We start from the raw sequence: 11,308 nt of genomic DNA on the forward strand, positions 1-11,308 counted from the left end.
TAAAGGAAGCAGGCAGACAACAAAGAATATTGATGAACTCTGGGAGGCTGCAGACTGCTTTCCTAGCTTCCGATGACTTCATCAATACATTGTTTGAATCCTTGCCACCGCATGGATGCAGTCCTTCAAGTTTTGGAAGTCATACAAGATATTAATTGGATCTCACAGCACACATTTAATTTTGCTGACATATTTTAGTATTTGTAGTAAATTTGTCAATATGTCATCAACAAACTTTTTCTTGCCAAATTGACCTTTCTGTCTTGTTAAGATAACTCTTTTTTAGTGAAACTAGTTTATTTCAGTGCATTGACATCATTGGGAGGGTTTAGCTTTTCATATGAGCTATTTCTACACCAATTGATCAATTAAAGTCAGGTTAATAGCAGGTGTTCTACAAAATAGATTAGCGACAAGACTTTTGTCAGGGACTGTATTGAGACTGTCACAGAATATGTGAATGGAACCGCGGGGGGGGGGGTTGGTGACCAAGTGAAGTAAATCCAACAGCACACACGAGTGATAGTGAGGACTGGCTCAATGTTTACTGCGCTGTCATCATGTGGTTACAGAATGCAGCCTTCCTCATATGCTTGTCTACAAACTCTCAACACGTGCACGCACGCGCACACACACACACACGCACACACACACACAAATCCAAAACGTAGAAAAAGGTACAGACACAGTGTTCCAGATCACTACACTCACTTAAAGTCCCAAACCAACATAAAACAGGCAGACATGAAAAATGAGCTGTTTTCCGCAAAAAATTAGCTGACGGCCTTTGGCTCTGTGAGCTTTGTATTAATTTCCTGAACATGTAATAGGCCGTGCACGGAATTAAACAACCATATGGACTGAGTCTTTCTCCTTCATATGAGATAGACGCCAGTAAATGACCCCAAACACTTCAATAAATAACGTCAGTATCACCACATAACTCCTTACTGCCGCATTTATGGTCAATTCAATTTTAATAATTGAGTTTACCCCCATTAAACAGCTGTGGCAGCAAAACTGACTGTATTTTCTTCATATGGTTATTAGCTTCGTCCCAATTTCTGATCACAAAGCGAGACCACAACTGAATCCATTCAAGGTGACTGAATTAAGGTGCACAACAAGAAACTAAAAAGGTCACAGATAATCCCACTGTGGAACACCCGTCCATCCTCGTTTGGTTTACTTGCCCTGATCTAAGGCATCAAGATATTATCCCTCTTTTTTTAATCTAAAATTGCAGCTGTTATGGTTTCCAGCTGGCCCCCAGGAACGTTTGACCTTCTCCACCCCCATCTCATTGCCACTGTTGCCGCGGCCCTTTGTTCTGACTAATGTACGTTAATATTCTGTGCTGACCCACACCAGCACCACTCAGGGAGCACCATCCTCACTAATGTAACTAAATCCCCCCAGTTGACCCTGTCTCCTTCCATAAGGGCCGCCCTGTTCTTTCTAATGGAGGTTAAAATCCTCTCCTTTCCCACAGTTCCACCTCTGTTTAAAAGTACCTTCAAAAATAGAGCAGACTGCCTCACAGTCACAAGCAGATGTGCTGCTTTACATCCCATCTGATGGTTAGAAAAACTGTTTAGGAAACAGCGATAGGATTTTAACAGTGTCAAAATATGACAGGCACGGAATTTTAATACATCTTGCAGAATAAACAAACTTGTATTTATCTTAAAACATTTCACAAAAGCCATGGGTACAAAATAAAAAAAAAAGACAAGACAGATACAAACACAGCATTGAATTTCAAGTGAGACGCTCTTGTAAAAACATGTATGTATTTGTAACATCATCCTCTACATTATTCATTGTCATCAGGGGTCAAAACCACACTTCTATTCCTGATTCCAGCAAAAGATTTAATTCCAAGCAACAAGTTTATCAAGATAGTTTGGCCTTAACAAGCACATGGTTGTTGTTCTTGGGTCTAGTCTTTGATTGCCTCCCTGACCACAAACCCCCACCCCCCCACGCTGGTCTGGTTGTATCATCAGACACACACAAATCCATTAATTGACCCATTACTCAGTCCAAGCCCCTGTGCATGAAGTCAACGTCATCCGCAAGCTGTGTTATGGTTGGACCCTAATCAAAAGAGGCTTGTGCAGGCAAAACATGATATATCACCTCTCTCTCTCTGAATATCTTTACCTCCTTCCCAGGAAATAAAGTTGGATATTCCTGACAAAAACTGCATGCTCATTATTTCTCCTCATAGCTGCGGTAGAGAGAGACAGAAGATGGCCCTAAGTCACTCTGAGCCATTAGCTGCAGATGAACGAGCAAGGGAAGAATTCTCGAAGAAGATATTTTTATGCTGATGTGAAAAGTCTTGCAACAAATGTGGTTTTAATTCTTAGAAGATTCCCACAATCTTGAGTGTCCCGTCCTCATTAAAGAAATGAAAAAATGAAGTTAAAAAATTGTGAATTTTCTCTCCAGTGTCTAAGAGGATTTGCCAGTCATGGCTCTCTAACAGTGCTTCAGGTGATGCAGGGGCCATCATCACTCTGTGCTTGATACAGATTCACAGATTTTGGACTTGGAACAAAACATCTGAAGAAATGTACAAGAAAACGGTAAAGGAGTCTGGAAATGGAGCATTTGCTCCGAGTCCCAGGATGTTGAACACTTTAAGAGCAAGCATCAAAATTATGTGTGTGTGTGTGTGTGTGTGTGTGTATGCGTGCGTGCGTGCGTGCGTGTGTTCTCGTTTAACTTTGTGGGGTCCAAAAACCGGAACTACAGTATACTTGAGGGGTCCAAACAGCTTTGTGGGGCCAAAATGCTGGAACCCACAACTTTAAAGTGCTTTTTGAGGGTTAAGACGTGGTTTTAGGGTTAGGGTTAGGATTAGGTTATGGTTAGGGTGAAGGTATGGGTTAAGGTTAGGCATTTAGTTGTGTTAGGTAAGGTTAGAGTAAGGGGCTAGGGAATGCATTATGTCAATGACGGGTCCCCACGAAGATAGTGAGACGCACTCTGTGTGAGTGTATGTGTGTGTGTGTGTGCGTGTGTGTGTGTGTGTGTGTGTGTGTTTGTGTGTCACATTGTCATGTTTCTTACACTGCTTCTTATAAACAAATATGAAAAGCTGTTAGATGAAATGGTTTCATTCCAGTACAAGATATTCACATTTTAATTTAAATAGGAAAATATTTCTGTTTTGCTGCTTTTCGATTACTGAAGTAATAATTTAAATTTGCTGTCAGTGTCAGCTGGTTCTTTTAAAAGGAAGGAAACAGCAATCAATTAAGAAAAAAACGAGTGTTGAGAACCAACGTGGATTAAGTTCTAGAAGAATTCTGTTTTAAAAGATTTCTGTAGAAGTCACAGACCTCTCTAGTCATCATGCGAGATGTGGATTCATCATAAAACAAACATTCTGCTTCATGATGAATCATGCACAAGTGGAAGGAACTAATGGAACCAAATTTCACTAGAATTGTACCTTGTACATGTCATAGGACAAATACAATTGATTTATTAATTGACAAATGAAACAGCCCCACCTACAGAAGCTAAAATCCCATCAACGGTAAAGTCAAGGACAAAAGAGAACAGCACAACAGTTGTATGCACAACTGTGCTCTCCAAACCCTGGCAATGAATGAGTGACGGTGAGAGGTTTTGAGCATACTTGTTTGTGTGTGTGTGTGGTGGATGGGCTTCATTTTCCACCATGGCAGAGGTTGTGTGTGTGTGCCGGGTGCACCAGGAAATTTGTGGTTTTCTTACGGCAGCAACAGGGCCCCCACCACACAGGCTCAGGGTGATAAATCAAATGCAGCGATAACAATTCAAACCCACCCAGCACAAATCCCTTTTTAATCACTTCTAACAAGACCAATATAGACAGGAAAGGCCCTTTTTTTAGGGGTGCCTTCTGGCTTCCAGCACATTAGCAAGGCCCCGGAGCAAGAGACAGCAGCAGCAGAGGGAGAGGGAGGACTAAAGAAAGGTTGGATGACAGAGGATGGGAGAAGCTGGATGGAACAGTTTTGGTTGTTGATACGTTTTATAACCAGAACCCACAGACATGAAATTGCTCATATAGTCTACACAGTGTGACATTCACTGCATGTCTGTATTTGCAGGACAAAAACAATTTCTTTTCTTTTCTTTTTTCACACACGCACACAAGCCTAAACATTTTAACTAAATATCTTCCTTATCGCATATAGTACACACACAGACCTACAAACAAGCTCACAACCTCCTTTACTCTCCCCAGCTAGCCACTCGATCTTCTTTCGCTAGTCCTTTTATGATATGGACTGGGAGAAATTGATTTGCTGGGCTGGTGTAGATTATACAGTCTTTTTCATGTTTCCTCAGGCTACTGGCTTGGTTTGTTGTGATAATGCTAGTGGTGTATATTAGGGCTGCACGATTATGGCCAAAATGATAATCACGATTATTTTGATCAAAATTTTGATCGCGATTATTCTCACGATTATTTGTTGATTTTAACCAAAACAAATTGTATTGTCATATAGGCTATTTATACCTGCAAGAGGGAGTGTGATGGACGCTACTCACAGAGAGACGGCTGATCATTATGAACGGGTCCAGCACGGGTCGAATGGCGGATAAACACGGCGTGTGTATGAAACGTCTGTATCTTCACTGCGCTGCATTTTTATGAACTATGATATTCTGGCCATGGGTCACATCTCTGGTCCAGGTCCAGGTCCAGCAGCTCCGTCTCACACGCTGTTACTCTACCAGCTGAAGTTAGTTTCATTCAATAACTTCTTCTGTGTTCTTCGCCGTGGCTGCCGCCATAGCAGAGTTACCATGGAAACACTGGTACAAATACAGGTTTAACCCTCATATTTAACAATATACAGCTGTGTTAATAAAAAATTAAATTTGTAGACAAATGTCAGAAGTTTGAACCGGCAGCCGCTGTGTGGCGGGGCGCAGAGAGTAGAGGAGAGAGAGTAGAGGAGAGAGGCACACAGGCACGCATTACAGATGAAATGGGTCATGTAACGCAAAATTAAACCATATCCAATAAACAGCATTGCAGCGGCATGCGAGGACATTAGCACGGTGCGAGAGGAGCTAACAGCTAACAGCGCTATTAGCTAACAGCTAACAGACGCTAACTACACGACTAGCACTGGTCAGCACTGTTGTCGGAAAAAAAACAACAGACGGGGGTCACGGGAATAAGTTGCGTTTACTGGTAAAACTGGTAACCGAGACTGACGTATAACCGACTGCTATCTGTTGAGTTTTCCTCCCGTTACTCTGTCCTCTGGGACTGTACTACATCTAGAAAATAAGCTGCACAGGGTGCGTGAATACTCTGACTGGCTCATGAGCAGACGGCTTAATGGAGAGGGAGATTGGCTTTGCAAAAAACCCGGACAGCGTTCTTATGAAATGAGCTTTATAAAAAATAATCGCTGCGATCACGCAAATTACGTGGGAAAGTAATCGTGATCGCGATTAAAATTCGATTAATTGTGCAGCCCTAGTGTATATTTAACATCCATTTGAAATTTCCAAAAACCTTTCTATTTTGTACAGTAGCATCATTTCTTTTTTCAGTTCAGTCACATTTTTTATGGTCAGGTTTCTGCATTCTGGGGTAAAACACAAAACTCTAGTTTCCTTTTTGATTTATGTCCTAAATCCAGGATGGAAATTCACACTACATCACTGCAATACGATGGTTTTATATCTGTCTCTGTGGTCTTGTACCTAAGCAACTTTATGCATGACTGTGGTGCTGACATAGTAAGACAACCGCACTGGGTGTAAATAATGAATTCTCAAAACCATTGATTTATATAGATGATTATTTAACAGAACATGTCATTCAATATACAGCTGACTGTATTCCTTGAAATAAACATTGCTGTGGTCTTTCATTGGAAGTCATTATGTTTGGCTTTTTGTTTTAATTGGAATGTATTAAAAGCATATACATTGCTTAAAATAAGTTAAAGCTGCAACGTTTCCCCTCCTCAGTGAAAATTTAAGATTGTGCTCTTCCTTCACTGATCCTGTTTTTTTATTTAGCTTTAAAGCCACAGCAGCAGTAATGCTAATGAAGTCAAGTAGGCTGAAAACCATGCCAATGAAAACTATACAGTCTGCTACAGTCACTTAACTGTTTCACAGATTTTGGGACTACACAGTGACATGCAGACATTTTCTTGGCCTTTCACAAGCATTGCTCTCAACTTCTGCTTCCTTTAAACATCTCCTTTTGAACTTTGCTGAAAGTTTTCAGATAGTCATTAGGAACTATAGCTGGTGAAGGCCTTGATAAATGGCATTGCAGATCACTAGAATTGTACCTTGTACAATTTCATGTGACAAATACAGTTGATTTATTGATTGATTGATTGACAAATGAAACAGCGCCACCTACAGAAGCTAAAATCCCATCAACAGAAAAGTCAAGGAGAAAAGAGAACAGCACCACCAGAACCACAACATTTTTTTACCATCTGAGCGTCTCTCGCAGAAATAACTTTGTCTATTATGTGAGTTTGTCTAGGATCAAAGTCCACAATTGTCTTGAAGATTAATGAAAGACTAAACAGTTAAAAATTATTTTGGCATGAATTATTGTATTTTCTGTGCGGTTAATGTTCATACATCTAAACCAAGTGACTTCTCTGCCCTTCAGTTTTGCTGGTTAGCTAACTAACGTCACATTTAACACACTGAGCAGACAGCAAATGCATTTAATACTGTTTCTTCAATTGTTATTGTTACTTTATTATTAATTTAAATTATTTAGTTAGGCTTATGCATGTTTTCAAATTGCCTTTACAGTTTGTCATACTTGTAAACATGCATGTATTCATGCAGATAAAGCAAATTTAAATTCTAAGGTGAAGGAGAAATAGAAGAATGCTATCACTTCCTCTAATTTTGTTGTCTGGGTCTGAACGCTCTGCCAAATTGATTGCATTTTCCTCACTTTTCCTTTCATCCACTGGCCTTGTTGTTCAAGAAAATGTGTTTTGCATATGTACATTGAAGTGGAACTAGGTTTAATTGCCGTGCACACACAGCCAGAAGACATCATTATGTGATCTGCCAGCATAGTTGTTCCTTTAAAAAAAAAAAAAAATGATGATCCAACAGCCTCGGGTCATGATTATGTGAGAATTTTATCCACCAAAGCACTCAAGTGGACTGGGGGCATCTATTCAATCCTGAATCCTTTGATAAAAATAATATACTTGAAAATAAGTGTATACAAGTCTTGGTGTTTTGTATAAGTGGTTTGGTCTTTTAACCTGTCATGATACTGGACTTATGTATGTCTGAAAAGAATTATATTTAGGAGTGTACGAAGATCGAAGTGCAAAATGCATTGCTGTTGGTGTTGTTCCTTAGTGGATTAATGTGATTGGTCAAAGTTCAGAGAAGGAATCCTAAACTTTTATGTTTTATTATTTTCCAGCACAAAAAGAGAAAATATGTGAAGCCCCCACATGACTGATGGTGAAACACCAGCGAATAAAAAACCCTACTCCTGCATCCTTTGTGACCATGACTCCAGAATTTACTCTTTGAGCGTTAAGTCCGCAGAGACAGCAAAGCTTTTGAGAGCATCTTGGAGGCATATGGTTGTGATCGGCCGGAGAATAAAAAGATCAAGGCCAAAAACAAATCTCATTGGCTTTATTTAATAGGAGAGTGCAACAGATATTAAGATTTCTTTCTTCTTTCAGTCTGTCCATATTCCCTTTTTGTGTTGTTTAAAGTGAAGAATATTAGAATATCTGGACCTAATTTATTTATGAACAACAGTTGCACCTCTGAAAGCTGATTCCATCTAGCCCACAAGTCATTCCACCATGTGGGTGTGGGATCCAGAAACACAGTTCAGTCAATTGTATGGCATAGTTTGTTGTCAACTTCGTGACTAAGTGGGGAATGTGTTGGTAATCTGTCTCTGTACTTCATCTTTTTTTTTTTTTCTCTTGTTTAACATAAAGAGACTATCGGGGACTATACGTGCATTTTGTTCTGCAGCTTGTGTTGTAAAATGACAATAAATAAAATGTGAACCTTGCACGCTTCACATTGATACTTGCAGGATGAATAGAGCAAATGTTAAGTAATAAAAAATAGTCTACAGGTCTTTGTTTTTTGAGTTTTTGAGTTTTTTTTTTTGTCTTTGTGGGTATAGATTGCTTTGACCTGGTTGAATTGGTACATGAACCAGCATTGAGATTTGGTTGTGGAACACTTGGGGAAGGGTATTGAAATTCAAGAAACCTAGAAATAGGACCTTGTCCTTTCTTTAATCCTTCTCTCTAAAACCTGAATATCAGCCCCTCTGATTGCGTGAAATCAAATAACGGGTGGCGGCGCTATCATTTCCCTCGTGCTTTTTATTTCTCCTCTTGCCTTGAATTAGATCAGAATCCACAGTCAGACCCTGTCCTGTCGCACGGAGTGAACCTTAACAGCCCTCTCCAGAGCTTCAGATTAAATTACAGATCTTCACGCTACAGACACCCCCCCCCCACCACCACACACAACACACACACACACACAACACACACACACACACCACACACAAACACACACAAACACCAGTCTCCCATGCAGATGTGACACTTTCCAGAGACTGCGTTCTCTCATAAACCATCAACACTGGTGGGGACAGAGATGGAGGTGATGCACGGGGGGGGGGGGGGACTCTAAAGGAATGTGCCAACAGTTTGGAGGAGACATACCCCAGAAAATGAAACAAAATGCTTCCCAACTCTTTCCATCCCAATTCCTCCCATCCACGCTCAGAGAAACACAATGCAAACATCTCAGGCGTCTGTGATCTTTGCCAGCTCATCTTATTTGTATTATGGAAAAGCTCTTGAGGATTTTTCCCCCACATTTCACACAGTAAATCAGGCAAGACTCAGTAACAAGAACTCTGACAGCTCACAGACACTCTCAGGGGGAACGTCACCACTGGAGGGGGCTTAGTTAACTAGGTTACGTTGATGATCATCTCTTAGTACTCCCAAAATTCCATGTGTTTTTTTTTTTTTTTATGTAGGGTTGCAGACAAAACAAAAACAAAACTCACATTCTGAGCTAGTATAGAGGTTTTGTTCCAATATGATCAGATTAGGAATGGATATAATTTTAAAGGCAAGGCAGATTTATTTGTAAAACACATTTCAGCAACAGGCCAATTCAAAGTGCTTTAAACAAAAACAATTAAAAAATTAAAACAGATAAATATAAGAATAAAAGCCACAGTGCAGTGTAAGAAATTAAACATTAAAGAAACAATCAAAAAGAAAAGTGTTCAGCCTTGATGTTAAAGAACAGAGTTGTGAAAGAGCTGCAGTTTTCTGGTAGATTGTTCCAGATATGAGGAGCATAGAAACTGAACGATGCTTCCCCTTGTTTAGTTCTGACTCTGGGGACAGAAAGCAGACCTGTCCCAGATGACCTGAGAGGTCTGGGTGGTTCATAGTGTAGTAGCAGATCAGAAATGTATTTTGGCCCTAAACTGTTTAATGATTTATAAACTAGCAAAAGTATTTTGAAATCAATTCTTTGAGGCACAGGAAGCCAGTATAAGGACTTCAGAACTGGAGTGATGTGGTCCACTCTCTTGGTCTCAGTGAGGACTCAAGCTGCAGCTGTCTGATTGATTTTTTTCAGGGAGACCTGTAAAGACACCGCTACAGTAGTCAAATCTACTGAAGATAAAAGCATGGAGCAGTTTTTCCAAATCGTGTTGACACATACGTCCTTTAACCCTTATACAAATTCTTAAGGTGATAATAGGCTTACTTTGTAACTGTCTCAATGTGGCTGGAAAAATTCAGGTCAGAGTCCATGACTAAATCAAGATTTCTGGACTTATCTGTAGTTTTTAACATTGTTGTTTGAAGCTGAGCAAAGACTTTTAATCGTTCCTCTTTTGCTCCAAAAGCAACCACCTCATTTAATTTAAGAAAGTTCTGGCACATCCAGTCGTTAATCTAGTCAATGCACTTAGTCAGTTTTTGTATTGTACTATAGTCCACTGGCAATAAGGTTACTTAAATTTGTGTGTCATCTGCATAACTATGGTGACTCATTTTGTTGTTTTCCATAATCTGAACCAGTGGAAGCATGTCGATATTAAACAGAAAAGGCCCCAGAATGGAGCCTTAGGGAACTCCGCACGCCATATTTGTATGCTCAGATGCATTAGTACCTATTGACACAAAGTAGTCCCTATTCTTTACATAGGATTCAAACCAGTTTGGTACTGAGCCAGAAAAGCCAACCCAGATTTACAATCGGTCTGAAAATATGTCATGGTTGACTGTGTCAAATGCAGCTCTGAGATCAAGTAATACTAAGACTGAAATTTTGCCACTATCTGTGTTAAGGTGGATGTTATTAAAGCCTTTGACAAGAGCCGTCTCAGGGCTGTGGTGTGGTCGGAAACCCAATGGAAAGATATCAAAAACTGTTGTTTAGTGACAAGAAATGGTTGAATTGTTGAAAAAACGCTTTTTAAATTATTTTAGTTAAAAACGGAAGGTTTGATATTTGCCTATAGTTGCTCATTAGTGACGTGTCTAGATTGTTTAAGAGTGGCTTAATCACTGCAGTTTTCAGGGCCTTTGGAAAGATACCTAAAAGAAGAGACGTGTTCACAATCTATAGAAGATCAGACGCCAAACAATTCAACACATTTTTGAAAACACCCGTTGGTAGAATATCATAGTAATGTCCTCCAGGTTTTTCTGGTTGATCGTATGAAATTGTGTCATAGTCATATTGAAACTAATTTTTCTTGAACTCTGTGACAACACATATCCTGTACTTGATATGGAGGCACTGACAGTCTAATCTTCTGAATTGTGTCTTCGAAGAAGGAGGCAAAATCATTGCAGGCCTTGGTGGATAGAAATTGAAATGCTACTGGTACTGGAGGGTTTGTTAACCTATCGACAGTAGCAAACAAAGCATGTGAACTACTATTGTTTCTAGCAATAATGTCAGGAAAGAAGGACCTCCTTGCGTTCCTCAGTTCCAAATTATAAATGTGAAGTCTCTCTTTATAGGTGTTATAATGGACCAGGAGATTTGTTTTTCATCACCTTTGTTCAGCTTTTAAACACTGTCCTTTTTCTGTTCTCACCAGTAGGACATTTCTCCTTGGAGATCTTTTCTTACCAGATACAGCTTTGACCTTAGTGGTAGCAATGGCATCAATAACATTTTACAGTTAAAATTATCTGCAAGCTCAGTGACCCCAGAGATGGTGGGTGTGGAGGAGAAAAGCTGAATGAAT

At 39.8% G+C, this 11,308-nt stretch overlaps 1 long non-coding RNA gene across 1 annotated transcript in view; it reads left to right on the top strand.

Annotated features, from left to right (window-relative positions):
• Nucleotides 1-2,757: 2,757 nt before the first annotated feature.
• The window catches only part of LOC116696184 (uncharacterized), an 18,962-nt gene continuing 10,411 nt past the window's right edge, over nucleotides 2,758-11,308 (top strand). Inside the window, exons 1-3 of the long non-coding RNA XR_004333646.1 lie at nucleotides 2,758-2,884; nucleotides 2,930-3,041; nucleotides 3,781-3,787. This is a non-coding gene — a long non-coding RNA (uncharacterized LOC116696184). The remainder of the gene's footprint in view (nucleotides 2,885-2,929; nucleotides 3,042-3,780; nucleotides 3,788-11,308) is intronic.

This window comes from Etheostoma spectabile, chromosome 9 (genome assembly GCF_008692095.1).
Source record: "Etheostoma spectabile isolate EspeVRDwgs_2016 chromosome 9, UIUC_Espe_1.0, whole genome shotgun sequence".
Taxonomy (NCBI): Eukaryota; Metazoa; Chordata; class Actinopteri; order Perciformes; family Percidae; genus Etheostoma; species Etheostoma spectabile.